This window comes from Schistocerca gregaria, unplaced genomic scaffold, assembly GCF_023897955.1.
Source record: "Schistocerca gregaria isolate iqSchGreg1 unplaced genomic scaffold, iqSchGreg1.2 ptg001077l, whole genome shotgun sequence".
NCBI lineage: Eukaryota > Metazoa > Arthropoda > Insecta > Orthoptera > Acrididae > Schistocerca > Schistocerca gregaria.
The window spans coordinates 107,360-119,220 of record NW_026062419.1 but is presented as its reverse complement, the minus strand read 5'-3'; the positions used below and the strand labels follow the sequence as shown (position 1 = coordinate 119,220).

The following is an 11,861-nucleotide window of genomic DNA, read 5'->3' as shown; positions in this document are numbered from 1 at the left end:
AAAAAGGTTTATTTGAAAACTAAAAATTTTACTACGACATCTGTGGCTAATTGATATATCTGTTTTTACGTGGTTATCAGGAAAAAATGAAAAGATACTTGTTATAACCGAGAGCAAACAAATACTGAAAGACATCGGTTATTCAGAACTAAAATACCCATGTCGTTTTAACTGATCGGTTTTTCTATCTATAAACTGCAGTGTCGCCATAGAAAAGTGTGTCGCTCCATCAATGTCCATAGCAACTTTGAGATATGTGTTTATGCGCAATATCGGCAAATGGAAACACGAAGAGGTAATAAGCACCTGAGCGATAGAATTTATTTCACAGTCAGAAAAGTCGAGTGACAGGCAAGACTGAATCACTGTAATAGAAATTATATGGAAAGCTGTGTAAAGGAAAATTTCCAGTTCTTTCGTGGATTCCAAAATTGAAGCAAATTCCGGGACACCAAGGTGACATAGTCTTATACGGATAGTATTCCATGACTAACGTAATTGGCCCATATACTGTACTGGTATACGGATAATATTACACGACTAACGTAATTTACCTGAAATAATTTACAAACATGTTACTGTAACATTCGCTACTACTCATTACGCTAATTCACCTTCAGCCATTAAGCGCAAATCTCAGTTATGATACGTGCGCCAAACAAAAATTTATCAACCTAGTAACTCAAGACAACTACAAACGATCATTGTGTGCAAAATAAATAGAACACTTCATAAGAAGAACATGACGGGTTTGAATCATTCCCACCGCAAAGGATGAAAAATTCAGGCTCGCACACAAGACCACTTGATAACTAACCAGAAATTCAGATTAGTTGTAGCTTCGGTGACAATCGCCTTTTTTACATTTTCCCCGTAAACTAGATAATTATGAAACGTAAGCAACTACTGTAAAATATCTGCGGCAACGGCCTTGCCGCGGAGGTTGCATCGGTTCACGTGGGATCACCGAAGTTAAGTGCGTTGTCGGGCGTTGAAGGCACTTGGATGGGTGATCATCCAGGCCGCCATGCGCTCTTGCCATTTCTCGGGGTGCACTCAGCGTCATGATGCCAATCGAGGAGCTACTCGACCCAATAGTAGCGGCTCCGGTCAAAAAATACCAACATAACGACCGGGAGAGCAGTGTGCTGACCCCCGCCCCTCCTATTCGCATCCTCCACGGATGATGACACGGCGGTCGGATGGTGCTGTCCCAGTAGGTCACTCGTGGCCTGAAGACGGAGTGCTTACAAAGCAAACTACTCTCCAGTGGATGGTCGTACTACTGAGACCTTGATGCCTGGCATCAATAACAGATGGCAGCACAAGAGGTTGGCTTACGCCTACTGCCGAATTTTGCGATCTGTCGTAAGCCTGCGTAAGCACGTAGGGCCTTCCGTCTTAAGTGCAAGCATATCCATTGCGTTTTCTGTCAAGCGACTTGAGTGGAATATTTCATTATTTCTGAAATTTTATAGAAATGTTTTTCTTTGTATATCCTCACCATCGGTACTGAATTTACTGTAAAATTATTTGCTCACTTTTCGGAACTTCCGTTCATAGTAAATCGATACTATTTGAAGCCGTGGTAGACACGAGTCTAGTGTGATTCACCTTCAGCACCTTCTGTGTCAGTCTCGGTTAATATGTCGCTGATTTCACAACGAACAGTTCGTTGTCTACTGAGTATACTGTCTGTTGCACGACACTATCCCTCCCACGCTGCTAAATGTAGGTCGTCGGCAAAATATGACTGCAGTGGAACAAGGGCGTCTGCAGAAATTTCCCCAGGAGGTGGTGGTGGCATTGTTAGTGGTGTGTGTGTGTGTGTGTGTGTGTGTGTGTGTGTGTGTGTGTGTGTGTGTGTGGAGGACTATTACTATGAAACTCACACAGTCCAGACCGCCAAGGAAAATAAACCTTGAGATTTGGAAAGAGTGTTGATCTTATACCGCTTATACTGCATATTTCAAAATTCCACCTCTAAGGGGGAGACGCAGGACATGAAAGGATTTCTGAATCATGAAGCTATTAAGGTAATTTTGAAGCTAGGCATACGAACATTTGTATCTGGTTTCTAGGTCAGAAATAAAGAAATATGTGTTCCAGTATCTTTGGGAATTTAACCTCTATGAGGTGAAATATTGGATGAACATTTTATTTTGAGATAAATAATTATGGAAGAACTATGAAAGTATTTTTAAGGCTACATCTACGAAAATTGGTATTTGACTTCAAGGCTACAAATAAGAAAATACGTGTTTCGGTGTTTTTGGAAGTTCAACCCCTAAGGGGATGAAATAGAGTGAGCTGGTGCGTTTCTGGCGCCAGTTTCCGTCGATCGTTGTTTCGATCTTTGAGTCGCGGTCCAGAGGACACTGCTCCCTAAGCGACTGTAGTAGTTCTCTGTGCAGCCCAACATCGGGCTTACCACGCTTACACTGGACACAGTTGCCAACAAATCGCCTGCCATCGCGATATAGGTTGGGCCAAAACATGTATTCCTGAACTCGGTTCAAGGTCTTGAAGAACCCAAAATGACCCCCGTCCGCCGACTCGTGGAAATATCTGAGTGCCATGCTAACTCGTTCCTGTGGAATACAGACCTTCACTTGGCCACGGTTGGCTCCCCCTTTACACAAGAGGCCCGCACGAAGACAACAGCTAGTGACGACGTCGCCATCCACAAACTGCTGCATATTCGGTCCCCACCCGGCGTCCTCGGCCTCTTTGCCGGCTAAGTCGAAGAAGAAGCCGGGTGTCTCGGAGAGAAGGAAATTCACCCCCAGATCCGGCTCCACGTTTCTGAAAATGGTTCATTATGAAAGCATTATGAAAGCATATCTGACAATTCGTATTCGGCTAATCTGTTACAATTTTTAAAAACTACGTGTTTCACTGGTTTTTAACTTCGAGCATAAGGGGATGAAAATTTTAATGAAATATTTATTGCGTTATATTAAAATATTTTAAATCTGCATCTACGAAAACCGGTATTTCACTTCTCAATTAGATATAAAGAAATATGCGTTATACAAGCAAGAATACAAACGGCTTGATTAACAAAAACCTTGGATCCCAGCTGTCAGCATTGCTTTTTGGTCATTCAGCAAAAGACCATGCTTCAACGGCGTTAAGTTTAGAAAAGTTTAGAAAGTGTTGCAGTTTATAAAAGACATAAAAAAACGATTAAAGAAAAAATGCTTTGCAGACCATGAACGGTCTAAGTAAGTAAAGAAGCGGATGATAAGCTAGCTCTTTATGCAAATAAGTTGGTCAGTTTAAGTTCCGAGACATGTCATGCAGCAGGAACGGAATCCTATAGTTGCTACGATTGGCTAAAGGAAAAGTTTTGCAGAATCACGCGAAATCACTTCTGCAAGTGGCTGAGAATCTCGTAATGAATAAAAATTCTGTACTGAGAATTCCAAGGTGGGAGAGGCGAGATTCCTCCCCCCCCCCCCCCTTCCCCCTTCTCAGAATCCTATCCTTCTTTACCTACAGCAAAAAATAAATAAATAAATAAAACTAGAGAAATTTCTACTGTGAAACTATTTGCATAGAAGAGAACGGCCATTAAAATTTAACTCTTCAAAGTTTTAAGCCCTGGCCCGTTCGAAAATTCAATTTCTTTGTAGTTGCATTTTTTAAAGGTGTACTTGTCTAGACTCCTGGAACGGAAAGGTTTTTTTTTTTAATCCGTGCTTTACAAAAGTTTCTACAGTCCATTGTTTGAAGCAGTGTCACGGCTGCCATGAGCCGCGCGGGGTACCCGCCATGTGTCCAACGCCTTGTCACGGTTCGCGCGGCTCCCCCCGTTGGAGGTTCGAGTCCTCCCTCGGGCATGGTTGTGTGTGTGTTGTCCTTAGCATAAGTTACTGTAAGTAGTGTGCAAACATACGGACTGATGGTTCAAATGGCTCTGAGCACTTTGGGACTTAACATCTGAGGTCATCAGTTTCCTAGAACTTAGAACGACTTAAAAGTAACTAAATTAAGGACATCACACACATCCATGCTCGAGGCAGGATTTGAACCTGCGACCGTAGCGGTCGCGTGGCTCCCGACTGAAGTGCCTACAACCGCTCGGCCACATCGGCCGGTCTATCATGTATTCTAGAAGAGCTGCAAGGTCGTCAGTGGCGCCTGTTCTTTCTAGAACAGTTACTATCTTCATATCTATGGTTAAACGTCACCCAGCCATTGACCTTCGTCTGTGCGAATGCGCACAGGCTACCGGAAATCTTACGGGAATCGTCACCTTAGTGTGAGCCAGTAATGAGTGGATGGACAAATACCTAATAAGTACATTACGTAATCGGATTGTGGGCGGTTCGGGGTGTGAGTCTCACGGGAAGCGTGCGAGGGATAAATTCCTGCAGTCGTGCTGTTCATTTGTGCCCTCGATAGCTCAGATGGATTGAGCGTCTGCCTTGTAAGCAGGAGATCCTGGGTTCGAGTCCCAGTAGCGGCACACTTTTCAGCTGTCCCCATCGAAGTATATCAACAACACCTGTCGGCAGCTGAGGGTTTCAATTAATTATCAGTTGTGTAGGTGATTCGATGAACCCTTTGCCAGGCACTTAAATGTGTTTTGCAGGGTATCCATATAGATGTAGATGATAACTCGTCCCGTGTCGCACGTGCTCAAAAGGATTCATACTGCAGAATGCATGCAAACATACTCACCGAAAATACGGACGAATATCAAGTGCAGGCTGCCGAGTGCTGCATATCCAGCTTAGACAGATCGGCTTCTCCTGCCAAGAAGAACAGGAAGTTGCTGTCTAGGAACAATCAGAGGTAGAGGAAGGGCTGATAAATACTCCTTGAATTGCAGACTAAACGTAAATAACGAAAATACATTTTTGGTAAAAATTGGTCAAAACATAATCGTTTGCCCTCCGTATTGGATTAGCTGTTTTGAATATTGAAAATCTGACTTCAGATTCGTTTTCAGCGACATTAAGAATATATGTGTAACACTCAGTTCATGCAAATCGAAGTAATAATATAACTAAATGTTTTCCCTAAACTTTGAACACTTTTTTTTTCGAGTAACGATTTTCTCAGAACGGCATGCAGCATAAATTAAAAGTGGTTCGATCTCTTAACTTCTACCTCTGACCCCTAAAAGTAAACACTTTTCTTAGGAACTTATAGCTATAATATGACATTTGTTAATATTAACTAATTTTTGTGTAGGCATAAGGAGTGAAACAAACCCCTCAAAATCGAACTCAAAGTTCGAATTAGCACTGTATCGTTAAATTTAAGGTTGTTTCATTGCGGTTAGGTATACGCTCCCATTAATTTTATGTATTATCGACTGATGTTATCCATTTTCAAGTTCAGAGAAATAATGTAGTATCAACTGATGTTACCCATTTTTGAATTCAGGTAACATCTGAGGTGCCACACTGCACGCACTCTGCGTACTCCAGTCTCGCAAGCCCTTGATCAAATCATAATTACGGGCGCCATTTTTTATTGAAAATCTAAAATTAAGCTCATAGTATTGTCACTCGTAATTCCCAAACAGATCGTTCGAATGTATTTTCATTGTCTCAAAAAAAATTTCAAATTTACCCTTTTTTGCTCATTTGTATGAGAACCTGGCCGTAACGCCGGAATATAGTCACTAGATTTTTTTTCAGAGACGCTGTACGTTCGCGAGAAGACTTTCGTTCTGCGCGTGTCGAAGGACATTCCTCAGATATTACTGTGTGTGTGCTACTCAGTCGTGCCATTTAAGTGTACATCTTTGCATAGTTTTCCTTTCACGATGTAAACAGTGTTCCGCTCAGTTGCTAACTGGCCAGTGAGTGGTTCCGAAGGTGTCGGATGTGCGGTGCGTTCGGTTTGCTAGGACAACAGCAGACTGGCGTGGTGCGATGGCAGAAGCAGACACTGAGGGAGCTAGCTGCTGGGACGCCAGCGAACAATTTATGCCAAGTAAGACGAAGAGGACTATTCTAAAATTACGAGCCGTCTAAAAAGTGTTTACCATTGGTAAATCTTGCTGTTGAGTCTGACAAAACTGACAGTTTTTCCTAGAGATACAGGAAATCCCCCCACCCCCACTCAATGAATATTTGGTTGTGATGACAGGCCGATTGGTAGTGTAGCCCGAGATCTAAGTTAGGTTGGAAGGTGGTAATTTGATTGAGAGTTGTTTACGCCAACGATTATGAATGCCGACTAAACGTTGTGCGAGCAGATTGCCCTGTAGCGTAGCCTAGTGTTTCCGTCCGCGCCACATTTAACACACTTTCTCTAACTGTGTACAAAAGTCTCACAACAGCCACGATAACTACGTTTCTGGTGGGGGGAGGGTAGAGTCCACTATGTAACTTTCACGGCAAATTTTAGTAACCGCATAAACTAACCGAAATAGAAGCGTCATTTTAACTATATTTCCTTTTGTGGGAAAATAATGGTTCTCCTCTTTTGGCAGCAACTGTAATATGTAGGCGACTTATTAGTTTTTTTTAAACTCTGAATCATGATCTCAATAGACGCAGTGCTTTTTTACGTTACTTGATTTGTGGTCTATAGTAAACAATGCAACGAATTGGTAAATTCTTTGAAGTTTGACGTGTGTTACATAGACGACGTCTGCAATGTTCGTAAGGCCAAGTTTGCATATATTCGGTGTCTGTTTTTTTGGCCATGTACTGTATAATTAAGGGGAGGAGGATTATGTTCAAGGAGCAGTGCATCAGCAGTCTATGGAGAAATTGAGAATTTGGATCTAACGAACGGCATGCTCGGGCAGTTCGTGATATTCTGTTGACCACTGTGTAATTCGGACACAGTGATCATTGCCTCTCCCTAGTAACCAGGGGACTCGGGTGCTAATCCTGGTCTGGCACAAATTTTCGACAGTGCCCATTGACTAAAGTCTGTGCCCATTGTCAGCTAATATCATTGTTTCGGTGTTAAATAGTATTTTGTTCGCGATACGTGGTTTAGCTTTTTCATGGATAACAGCTTTGAAAAGCGTACAGGTTATATTGATATTCGCTCGTCGTTAGTCCAAGGCAACTATAGCGATTTATAAACACAGTTGTAGTTCGTATTAAGCCCACATACGTAATTGTGTCCTGTGTTTCTTTACCAAGAACTACTCCGTAAGTAATTCCCCTGTAGTGGTATTTTGTTATAGTATTTTGTTTAAATATTTATAGACTACAGGCTTGGATGAAATATGAAACACATGTCCGAAGTTCCTGTTGATATTGCAGATACTGTTTCATCCGTACTAGGGGCCAAAACATTTCATCAAATAGAGAAGGACACAATTTGTCTCGAGATTTAGCAATTTTTCGTAATAGAGGCCTTGCGTCGATATGTTTTTCTCTAATTCTTGTTTGGATTTAATCTTAAAACACACTAACTCTTCCACCACTTATTCGATATGTGTTTTCATCCCTTTCGTAGCCTAGAGTTCCTAAACGGTCGATAATATTAATAATTTCCTTTCTCAATTTTATTTTCTGTAAAATCTCCTGTTTATGGTTATTGCTAACATGTTTCACGTTCTCACTTTTATTATTTTTATTTTTCTAGTTTTGTGCCTTGTAGCCAAATTTTCTTTGAATCTGGTTTTCAATTCTGAAATAGTAACAGTTGAAGGTCAAGAGAAGATTGCGGTCTATTTGAGGAGAGTGGCTTGGAGATTTTTTATAACAGACGTATACAGGTCATGGGGATCCTTACCTATATACATTTACTTCGAGTGTGATGTAGCCCATTCTCTTGTCATGATCTCGGCTGTATCGTAGCACATTGTCTCGGTTAGGTTGGAGATTTCTGTTGAGAGTTGCCGAAGTCAACGAAAGTGATTACAAAGTAAACACTGTGCTAACAGAACGATCTGTAGCGTAGTCCAACACGTTCTTTCTGTCCTTTTAAAGCCTCTTTTAATTAAAAATAACTAAAGCTGCAAGATACAATCACAAAAACTGTATTACGTAATAGAGTAATCCCAGACTATTGTTGTGTAAGTTGTGTGCGTACACTATTTTTTTTGTCAGTGAATATACACTTTTTTACTCATTTGCTGGGTTTCAGTTTTCCCCGTTTTCTGGCAAAAAACCTTTTCCTGTGAAGGGCCCATTAGCTTGTCGGTTATATTTGTGACATTCTCGACGGTCAGTAATTTCGTGATAGTCCATCCACCGGCGTCATTGTTAACATCGGATATAGATTTAAGTATTAGGAAGGCTAATATGAAGCTAATGCATGAGTAGGTCTAATAATTAATAAAAATAGGAATGCGGGTAAGCTACTACATACAGCATAGTGAACGCATTGTTGTGGCCAAGATAGCCACGAATCCCACGCCTACCAAAGTCGTAAAAGTAGTCTTCAGATGATGAAGAAATTGATGGAATGTGTGATGAGATAAAAGAAATCATTCAGATAGTGATGGGAGATGAAAATTTAATATTAATGGGTGACTGGAATTCGACAGTAGGAAATGGAAGAAAAGGAAACCTAGTAGGTGAATATGGAATGGGGGTAAAAAATTAAAGAGGAAGCCGCCTGGTAGGCTTTTGCCCAGAGCATAACTTAATCATAACTAACACTTGGTTCAAAAATCATGAAAGAAGGTTGTATACGTGGAAGAGACCTGGAGATACTGCAATATTTCATATAGATTATATAATGGTAAGACAGAGATTTAGGAACCATATTTTAAATTGTATGACATTTCCAGGGGCAAATGTGAACTCTGATCACAATATATTGATTATGAACTGTAGATTAAAACTGAAGAAACTGGAAAAAGTTGGGAATTTAAGGAGATGGGACCTGAAAGAACTGACAGAATCAGAAGTTGTACAGTGTTTCAGGAAGAGCATTAGGGAACGATCTACAGAAATGGGGGAACGTAATACAGTATGATGGGGGATCTGAGTGGTGTACTGTCAAGGGGAGGGGGTTCCTCAGGGATCAGTGTTGGGGCCGCTGTAGTTCCTTATTTATATAAATGATATGCCCTCAAGTATTACGGGTAACTCTAAAATATTTTTGTTTGCTGATGACACTAGCTTGGTAGTAAAGGATGTTGTGTGCAACATTGACTCCGTTTCAAGTAGTGCAGTACATGACCTCAGTCAATGGCTTGTAGAAAATAAACTAACGTTAAATCACAGTAAGATTCAGTTTTTACGGTTTCTAACACACAATTCAACAAAACCTGACGTTTTACTATCACAGCATAGGCATATGATTAGTGAAACTGAACGGTTCAAATTCCTAGGTGTTCAAATAAATAGTAAGGTGTTGTGGAAAGCCCACGTTCAGGATCTTGTTCAAAGACTTAATACTGCCATTTTCACTATTCGAACGGTACCGAAAGTGAGTGATACTTCGCCAAGTAAATTGGTCTACTTTGCTTATTTCCATTCACTTATGTCGTATGGTATTATGTTTTTGGGTAACTCTTCCCATTCTAGAACGATATTTTTGGCTCAGAAACGAGAGGTTCGGGCAAAAAGTGGTGTGAGTTCACGAACCTCTTGTCGACCTCTGTTCAGGGAGTCTGGGTATTTTGACATTGGCCTCTCAATATGTATATTCCTTATTGTCGTTTCTTGTTACCAATATTAGTTTATTTCCAACAATAAGCAGCTTTCACTCGGTTAATACTCGGGAGAAATCAAACCTCCATTTGGATCGGACTTCCTTAACTCTTGTGCAAAAATGTGTGCAGTATACTGCTGCATCCATTTTCAATAAGCTGCCACTCGAATTCAAAAATCTTAGCAGTAATCCACGCGCTTTCAAATCGAAACTGGAGTGTTTCCTCATGGGTCACTCCTTCTATTCTGTCGAGGAGTTAATTGAAAAATTAAGCTGATTCTCATTGTACTGCTGATAGCGTTTGCTTAAACTTATGGACTGATTTTCTCTCAGGTTCATGAACATGTATTTTTATCTGTTATTACTTTTATGTTGTAAGTTCATGTGTCGCCCTAACCGCCGTCTGCTTCACGTCTGCTGTGCAGCGAGCTACCTTAATTTAAGTATTAACTGTATTTTTCTTACTTGTCACTTCTTCTTCCGTGTGTTTTTGCTTTTGCTGCCTCGGAGTGTAGAGGCAGTGGGGAGTCTAGTGCGTCGCATGGTGCACCCCAGGTGTTAGATGCTTCACCCACTGTCCCTGCTGTCGAGACATCTTCGCGGGTACCGGGCGCGGCTGGCCACCCTCTCCCCAAGGGGAGTGGCGGGTTCAGCGGCGTTCGCGGCGCACGAGGCGGAGGGTCAATGTGGAGGCTGGCCGTGTGGCATCGCCCGCTCTGCCTGTGAATGGACATGTGGCTGCTCCTTCAGCAAGGTCCGAGCAGGCACACGGGGGGAGGGGTTTATTAGTTATTGGGAGCTCCAACGTTAGGCTGGTGATGGAGCCCCTTAGGGAAATAGCGGAAAGGTCGGGGAAGAAGGCCAGTGTTCACTCTGTGTGCTTGCCGGGGGGTCTCATCCGAGATGTGGAGGGGGCCCTACCGGCGGCGATAGAGAGCACTGGGTGCACCCGACTGCAAATTGTTGCTGATGTCGACACCAATGACTCCTGCCGTCTGGGTTCAGAGGTCATCCTCAGTTCGTACAGGCGGTTGGCGGAGTTGGTGAAGGCGGAAAGCCTCGCTCGCGGGGTGGAATCAGAGCTAACTATTTGTAGTATCGTTCCCAGAACCGATCGCGGTCCTCTGGTTTGGATCCGAGTGGAAGGCTTAAACCAGAGGCTCAGACGATTCTTCGGAGAGCTGGGGTGCAAATTTCTCGACCTCCGCAATGGGGTGGAGAAATGTATGGTCCCCCTGAATAGGTCAGCCGTGCACTACACGCCGGAAGCGGCTACGAGGGTAGCGGAGTACGTGTGGAGTGCACATGGGCTTTTTATTAGGTTAGAGAATTCCCTCCCTAGGCCCGACAAGACGCCTCCTGAGACGCGGCAAGGCAGGAGTAGGCAAAATGCGACAGGGAATAACAATATTAATGTGCTAATAGTAAACTGCAGGAGCGTCTATAGAAAGGTCCCAGAACTGCTCTAATTAATAAACGGTCACAACGCCCATATAGTACTAGGGACAGAAAGTTGGCTGAAACCACATGTAAACAGTAATGAAATCCTAAACTCCGATTAGAATGTATATCGCAGAGAAAGGCTGGACAGTAAAGGGGGAGGCGTGTTTATAGCGATAAGAAGTGCAATAGTATCGAAGGAAATTGACGGAGATTCTAATTGTGAAATGATTTGGGTGAAGGTCACGGTTAAAGCAGGCTCAGACATGATAATTGGATGTCTCTATAGGCCACCAGGCTCAGCAGCTGTTGTGGCTCAGCACCAGAAGAATAATTTGGAAAATATTTCGAGTAGATTTCCCCACCATGTTATAGTTCTGGGTGGAGATTTTAATTTGCTGGATATAGACTGGGAGACTCAAACGTTCATAACGGGTGGCAGGGACAAAGAATCTAGTGAAATATTTTTAAGTGCTTTATCTGAAAACTACCTTGAGCAGTTAAACAGAGAACCGACTCGTGGCGATAATATATTAGACGTTCTGGTGACAAACAGACCCGAACTATTTGAATCAGTTAATGCAGAACAGGGAATCAGCGATCATAAAGCGGTTACTGCAACGACGATTTCAGCCGTAAATAGAAATATTAAAAAAGGTAATAAGATTTTTCTGTTTAGCAAAAGTGACAAAAAGCAGATTACAGAGTACCTGACGGCTCAACACAAAAGTTTTGTCTCAAGTACAGATAGTGTTGAGGATCAGTGGACAAAGTTCAAAACCATCGTACAATATGCGTTAGATGAGTATGTGCCAAGCAAGATCGTA

The 11,861-nt window shown here is 42.2% G+C and overlaps 1 non-coding gene across 1 annotated transcript; it reads left to right on the top strand.

Moving 5' to 3' along the window:
• Positions 1-4,399: 4,399 nt before the first annotated feature.
• Positions 4,400-4,474, top strand: Trnat-ugu (transfer RNA threonine (anticodon UGU)). The gene has a single exon. It is a non-coding gene; the product is annotated as a tRNA-Thr (tRNA).
• The last annotated feature ends 7,387 nt before the right edge of the window (positions 4,475-11,861 follow it).